Source organism: Aulostomus chinensis, chromosome 13 (assembly GCF_037954235.1).
Source record: "Aulostomus chinensis isolate RoL2024-O1b breed Wild chromosome 13, RoL_Achi_v1.0, whole genome shotgun sequence".
Taxonomy (NCBI): domain Eukaryota; kingdom Metazoa; phylum Chordata; class Actinopteri; order Syngnathiformes; family Aulostomidae; genus Aulostomus; species Aulostomus chinensis.
Genome location: NC_141332.1, coordinates 11,458,098 through 11,466,081, shown reverse-complemented (window position 1 = coordinate 11,466,081; position 7,984 = coordinate 11,458,098).

The following is a 7,984-nucleotide window of genomic DNA, read 5'->3' as shown; positions in this document are numbered from 1 at the left end:
TAAAATTCCCATTGGCTTCTGGTTGAGGGAACAAATGTTGATGTGAAATTTTGGGTTGCCGTGTGCCTTACTTGGTTCCCTGTGTACTTTTGACAAGTATTGTTGCAGAGTTATGGGTGGGCCTTTGTGTGTGACCTGGTTGCAAACCCAGTGTCAGTATCTCTGCTCCCCTGATATCTGAGAAACAAGTGATTGTATCTGCTGAGTGAGAGTTCATCATGGGTGGGTGTCCTCGTAAAGACTATCTATTAGGAAGGAAATCAGTATTAACACAACATTTCACACTTACTCAATTCTGATGTGCCCGAAACTAATACCTCAGGGGTTCCTGTATTGCTGAGAAACACACCCACCCACACACACACACACACACACACACACCACACACACACACACACACACACACACACACACACACACACACACACTTATAGTCAGCTCTCCGGTGCCTGTGTAACAGGATCAGGCCGTCTTAGGAGAATGTAATGGGGATAGATCTCTATTCTACAGACACTCCTGACCTTTACACAATGCTGCTTTACAGCTTTTGAAAGACAAAATGCCCCACAGACAAACCCACCACTTACCCTGAATGTGTGTATGTGAGTGTGAGACTGTGTTTGTAGAGTGAGAGGGGAATCCCTGAGAAAAATAGTGTTTGTTTTTTTACAAACCCAGCAATTAAACGGTGCATTTTGCCAACACGAGCAGGCTTTCCAGGCTTTTTTGCACAGTGTGGTTACTTTTATTTTTTTCACAAGCCAGCATGAAATGGATATATGGAACAGGATTGTGAGTGATTTGCAGAGCAAGAGAGAGAGACAGGGAGAGAAAAAAAGATTTGTCATGAGTAGGACGAGTCTGTCTGCCTGCGTTTCCTTGTCTGAGTGAAGCCTCCCATGATGAAAAGCTCTGTTTATTTTTCTCTCATGGACCACACTCACATCCAGGGAGGGAACACACCGACCGTCTCCGCTGCGCCACACTGGTGATGTGAAATATTCAGAGGATGTGTGGGAGACAGACATGTTCTGTTTGACGTGAAGGATGCTGGAAAACATGCAAGCGCACACACACACACACACACACACACACACACACACACACACACCCAGAAGCTGACCACTGTGATGTCAGGAGGGAGAACTACCAGATTTATAACTTCAGCTCTTTTGTTTATGGGTGCAGACATGAGTTTAATTTTACTGGTTTGGCATTTCAGATTATTGGACAATAACTGAAATGTTTAAAGGTTAAAATTTGACACAGCGCCAGAACCACTTGCACAGCACCTGAACCTATTTTAAAATTTTGATCAGGAATTACTGTTAAAGTTTTGTCTAATTTATAATGATTACGACAGATGGAAGGTCAAAAATACCATAGTCAGTGGATTTAATTTTCAGAGAGCTTTATTAATTTCATGTTAATCCATGCAGGAAATATCACAGTATGAATCCCCATGTGATGCTGCTGTTCCAGAAATACATCGCTTCTCTGCTAAGTTCATGAACAAACGGCATTAGAAATTCAGAAAGTGTCACTTATTCATACTGTTATAGCATTTTATTCGTATCTCTACAAACCATCCTTTTATCAGAGCACAGATACAAGTGTAGAGGAAACAAAAGGGCAAAGGTGTGTTGATACTGGCGCTCTGTCCCGACATGTATGTGAGCAGAACCTCTGCAACTGTCATGATATCACACTGACTGATTACTCCCTCTCACAGTTCAGGAATGCAAACTGTCTCTCCTCTAGAGTGTTTGGGGTACTTTTCCAAAGCACTACCAGATACGATGATAACTGGTAGGCTATAATTCTTTTTGGACGAGCTCAGAGAGAAAACTCAAAAATGACTGCCATCTCTCAACACCTCCTTATGTGGTAGTGGTCCGATTAAACAAAAGTATAAATCAGTTTGGACCCCCTTTATGTGGTGGACACACAAATTCTACCCATCCATCCATCTTTAACCACTTGTCCGAAATTGGGTTGCAGGGGCAGCAACTCCAGCAAGGAACCCTGAGCTTCTTTTCACTGGACACATTGACCATCTCTGGCTGGGGGATCCCGAAGTGTTCCTCAGCCAGCATGGACATGTAGTCTATCCGCCAAGTCCTGGTCTGCCCCGTGACCTCCTCCAAGCTGGATGTACCTGGAACACCTCTCTGGGGAGGTCAAGGTGGAATCCTGACCTGATGCCTAACCACCTAAACTGGGTCCTTTCGACGCAAAGGAGCAAGGACTCTGTTCCATAGTCCCTCACAGAAGACAAAAGTCTCCCTTTATCCTTCAAGGAGACACCAGCCAGTCTTCTGAGGGAATCAACTTCTGCCGCTCATATTCAAGGTTGTTCCACGGCCAGGATGACATCCACATTGTTCCTCTTCAAGGTTTGACTACTGGCTGAACCCTCCTCTCCAGCACCTTAGAGTAAACTTACCCAGGAAGGCTGAGTAATGTGATGCCTCTGTAATTGGCACACACTCTCTGGTCCCCTTTTTTGAAGAACGGAACCACCGCTCTGGTCTGCCACTCCTTCAAAACTGCCCCAGACCTCCATGGATGTTGAAGAGGCCTGTCACCCAAGACAGCCGTTTAGTGGCCTGAGCCTTCAGCATACCTGGATAAATCTCATCAATCTCTACAGCAACAACTTCTCACAAATTTTTTAGTTAAAAAGGTGATGTGGCTGGTGGTATTAAACTCAAGAAAGTCTGAGTTGGGGAGCAGGCCGTGCTCTTGTGTGGAACCATAATCATAGGACTTTCATGTGGGACACAGGGGCTTGAGTCCTGTCTGAAGCTAAAAACAAACAAACCAAGAACAAATATGGAAGAGTGTGATTCGAGTTGGTTCAATTAAACATGGCAGCCTTTCATGAACATTCACAGTAGCATTGAAGCAGCAGTGTTATCGTTTGTTTTGTTTTCAAAGTGTTGGTGGATTATTGAGTAAATGACTGGATAAAGAAGATGTGGTTTATACAATTTTCTCTGCTGTTAGCCGTCAGTCTCCACTGGCATCAAGCTAAATATATACAGCTGTCCCATCTGGACTGTGTGAATTTTAGTTATGGACTCTTGCCTTTTGCCTTTTAGTTTGTGTCTTAGTAGATGTGGTGATGATCTTTGTTGTTTAATGTTCTCCTTAGTTGGTTCTTATTGACTGATTCTTTCTGCATTCTGGAGTCATAAAGAAGGAAGGACAAAACATCTTTGTGAACTGAGGACACCTATTTGGGGGTACTTTAAAAGCAAACTATGCTTTTTGGATGGAGACTTGCTTTAAGAATTCATGGTTCTTCCAAGTGTTCCTATGAAATGAGGGTGGTTCTTTTGCATCTTTACTTTTTTTACGTTCTCTCTCTCTGTACTTTTGTTTCTTGAGCAAATGACGCAGCATACACGCATGCACACACACACACATGCTACAGATAACAGCAATCAACACGAGCACGATTTATAGCACATACTGCATCCGAACTGCTGTATGTGCAGCCCTCATACTCAGAGGTCATCAAACACAGCGCTCTGAGACTGGAGCAGCTGTGACTCTACTTTACTGGGACGATGTTCTTGTTGGGTTTTTGCTGTGTACTTATTACAGTAAAAGCACTGCACAGGTAGAGTAAGTACACAGTTGGTGTTGTAAGCGGGTGTAAACAGCGAGGGTGGTTGAATCACACAGAGCAGACGGTATACTGGGTGTGTGTAGACAACATACCCCCCACCCCACCCCTCAGCTTTCTCTGTATATAGCAGTCAGCCCTCCCTACCTACAGACCATCATGACCTCACCATTCAGGAGGCTTGTGCATTCACATGGTCAGGGGTCTGCGGGTAGCTGGGGGTGTTAATTTACAAGCTAACATGATGCTATTTAACTGGACGCATACACACACACAAATTACAGCCCAGTCATACCCCAAACATTAACATGAACCCCAAGTTTCTCTCCGGAGAGCAGCAGGCAGTAGGTGAAAGGGATCATATGTGAACGTGCATGTTTTTGACTTTCACGATCCAAAGAGTCTGCACGCCATGACCTCTTTTTTTCCTGCACTTCTCAGAATTAATCAGCAGGTGGATGGGAGTGTGTCTATATGGGTGTGTATCTGTGTTATTAATACCCCAGAGGCAGCCCGTTCAGGGGATTTGAGAGGCTTCTAGGGTTTCAGTGTTTTTAAGCTGACAGACAAATGTCCCTACATGGCAGGTTTGTTCGCCACTACGACGTGCTAACAACTATGAGATGCCAACCCATCAGACTCTGGGCTGCAAAGCATTGGTGCAACTATCTATCTGCTGCCAGAGCGAGTCACGTCTGCATAGTGGGAAGCTCAGAACAGACCTTGGATGTAAACTAGGTGGTGGAAAGCGAGCCAACTTGTGACTGCAGGGTCATACATTTGCCTTGAATATGATTTAAATCCCAGGAGAGGCTGGGGTGTGGGATGAATGACAAGCACTGTCATCTACTTCAGCAATAGTTCTTGTGGTAAACATGGCACTTAAGTCCCAAATGGTCCACTGGGACAGTTCGGTGGTCAGCAGCAGAGGAGAGTGAGTTTGTAACGAGCAGCCCCCCGAGGAGAACACCATTACCAAAGATGGATATTGACAATAAACACAATGTGCACACGATCCTCAACTAAATAAGGGCAAAACAGCCACAGAGGGGTGCCATCAGTGGTGGCGGTGGGGGGACAATTCCAGGGGTTCATAGCTGCCAGGTGACTACAAAAATTGTAAGAACAAAGTATTATATGGGTGATGGGGCCCACTTTTTGGTGCCTTTATCTGCAACAACTGCAACAGAGACCCATTATCATTAAGACATCACGGTCTTGTTGATAGCTCACCTGAAGCAGGACTTTTAAAATACACATGAACACATTTATCGGGCTGAATTTGTACAAAGTTGATCTTTAATGCTACTTTTGTCATACATGGTGCTGGAAGCCCTTGAGCAGATGGTTTCCACAGTCCTCCTCAGCTGATGTAGCGGGACATTGACCAAGAGTCTCTGCTGGTCCCACGTTAGAAGGGTCCTGGTCCAAAAACAACACATTCCAGGACATGACGGGACTTGCTTTATGTGGTCTCAGCTCCTGGTACCAGGTCTCAATATCCTGAAATACCGTTCGACAGGGATGCTGATTGCTACTAACTACCTTGTTTTGCTATGTGACGTAAAAGGTCAACCAGAGGAAAGTCAGCCACCTGTAAGGGGGCATACCGCCACCTACTGTGGCTCAACCCCTGACTGAGCTCAAGACTATCACTCAAATCATAATAAAAGCAGCAGATCTGCAGAAGAACTGATGACATTACAACTCCATTTTCTTTTATATTCATAAACAAGCATAAATGATTGTACAACCATTAGAGAGTGACATCAAACTTCAATAAATCAATAACTAGATTCTTTCCCCATTCTTGAATACTGTACTGAAATGACAGTGGTCGTGTCACTATCAGCTCGATTGCAGCTGTGCACATAAACCCACTGAGTGCTACACCTTTGCTGTGGGTCAAACACACTACAAGAATGCTGGAGCGTGTTAGCAGAGGCCATTCTCTGACCTTGTGCCTGTCCGTTCATCTGTCCGTCTGTCTGCTTTATTGCTATCTGTCATTGCAGGCTGTGCCCCTGCCGTTCTGTCTGGTCATCTATTTGCAGTACCAGACAGTCTATGCAGCCTGTGTTTGACAGTTGATGTGTTATTTTGTCTGTGCGCCTGAGTGATGTCATTCAGGTGCAGTGTGCCAGGGCAGAGAGCCCAGGTGACACCATCAGCTTTTTTTTCTTCCTGTCCACACTTCAGTCACTGGAGACCTTCCAGTCTGGACTCTCTGGGAATACATACGCATGCTAAATAAAACATTTAGTATCAGTGTGTGTGCAGGCATGTATGTGTGCATGCTAGGTGGCAACTTGTAAGGATGCAGATGTTTAACCTGCGCTGTAGGTCCAGTAGTACACCGTGACCTGTGGCCACTATTGTGGTCAAATTATGAGGTGTTTTAAATAGGCAAGCCCCGGGATTGGACTGTGGTGACTGATGGGCCACACTTTCCCTTCCTCGCTCTCTGGCTGTCTGTGCGTTTGCGCTGTGATGATGGATGCCCAGCCCTGAGTAAATATAGCCCTGCCTCAGCTAGTTAGAATGGTTGGCATGATCCAGGCTGGTGGTCATGTGCTAAATATATATCCAAAATAAATACTTCCAGATTCAATTCTCAATTGTTGTTTAGACAGGCTGCAGTGTAAATCTCACAGAGAAAAGGAGATAGAAAGCCATTTTGTAAAGACATAAAGGCCTGCTCATGTTTGCAGGATCAAAAGGCTCACAAAGTGATTCCCTTTTTTTGGGACCAGTGGAGGAAAACTGTGTGGTTCTGCAGCTGCCTACAGAAGCTTTGCCCAGCGCTGTGGTGACTGTGGTGACTGTGGTGACGAGTCACTGCAGTGGTAACAAGTCATTGCCATGGTTTCCATCCAAACTCTGATACTGTGCATGAAAGCTGTGGGTGCAGAAATACAGCCAGCCAGCCAGCGAGCCGTGACCGCGGCGAGTGACGCAAGTAGTGAGCCTATGAGGTTAGAGTGGCACTCAAGAGTTAATTCAGGTGTGATCATATGAAAGAGTGGCCAACAACCACACCTGCTTCACACAGCTGAGGCAGCCAGAGAGGAAGAATGGCATTTCCCACCGCCAACCTGTCAACACAGATGCTTTATCTGTGGTATCAAAGTCCACATTCAGGAGCTCACACCCCCATCACCTCTGTAAGCCTTTGTCTGAAATAGGCTGCTGAGGTATTCAAAAGTGGAAAATAATTTTGATCTTGTACAACAAGACAACAGAGTCTTTGAGATCGGCTCAGCTTATCAGAGCACTGTCACAGTGACCGCATTGGTAGGATGGAATCCGACTGCTTGAGAGTTTCCATTCTCTTGGTAACAATAGAAGGCCTTCTCCGCCTGCCCTGCCTCCATCCTGCTGACCGGCAGCTCTGCAGTCACCCAAATGTGTCTCCAGTTTTCCCCTTTCTTTTGAATTAGATCCTAAATCAGCACCTTTGAAGTCAAATGCATGACAAAATGCAGACATGCTAACATTTTGCACAATGGAAATCGCATTAGCAAAAAATAAAATGGAATCTAAACCTGCTCTAACTTTTATTCCCTCGTGCCCCAATAGCTCACGACTTCCAATTCCTTCGTTCATGAGTGATTCGTCAGTCCTGCCGTGTTCCCTTTGTTCCTGTCTGCCACTCAGCTCTCCGCCTTCATCATTGTCTCCACCTGTTTCTTGTTGTGTGATGTGTTCAATTTGTATTTTACTTATGTTTAAAGAGTCACCCTTTGTCATCCCTTGTTCCACCTCCATTTGAGTCAGTCTAGCTGTGTCAGTTTTTTCTTACAATCTGCTTCGTGTTTGAGTTTACCTGGATACGGATACCCTGCTGTTCTTTGTTTTTGCCCTGCTGATTTGTGCATTTGTGTTCACCTGCCTCCAAGTAAACTGTGACAGAAGTGTGTGAAAACATCTGATCCTAGAAAGAAAGATGCAGCCAAATCAGTGATTATTTGAACCATAAAACAAGGTTGTGGGTTTTGGAAACAGTGCCCACTGCCATTTTTATTCTTTGAACTTAACATATCACATTCTGCTAGCGCGCAGCCTCAGTCCCTGGATCATATCAAGCCTAAGCACCAAAACTGTGAGGGCACCCTGTCGTGTTTCATATATCTTCTTTTTTCCAGACGGGGGTTTTTGTGTAAGCCCATAATTGTGGACAGTCTCTTGATGTTTTTTTCTCCAAGTTTCATTTCAGCACCTCAATCACTATTGCAGTGTGTTCATGCACAAAACACAGGGAAAAAATGGCACCATTTGATTGAGCTTATCAACCTAATTGATACAAATTGACAACAGGGGGCAGCATGTTACCAGAAAGCTGGTGCATCT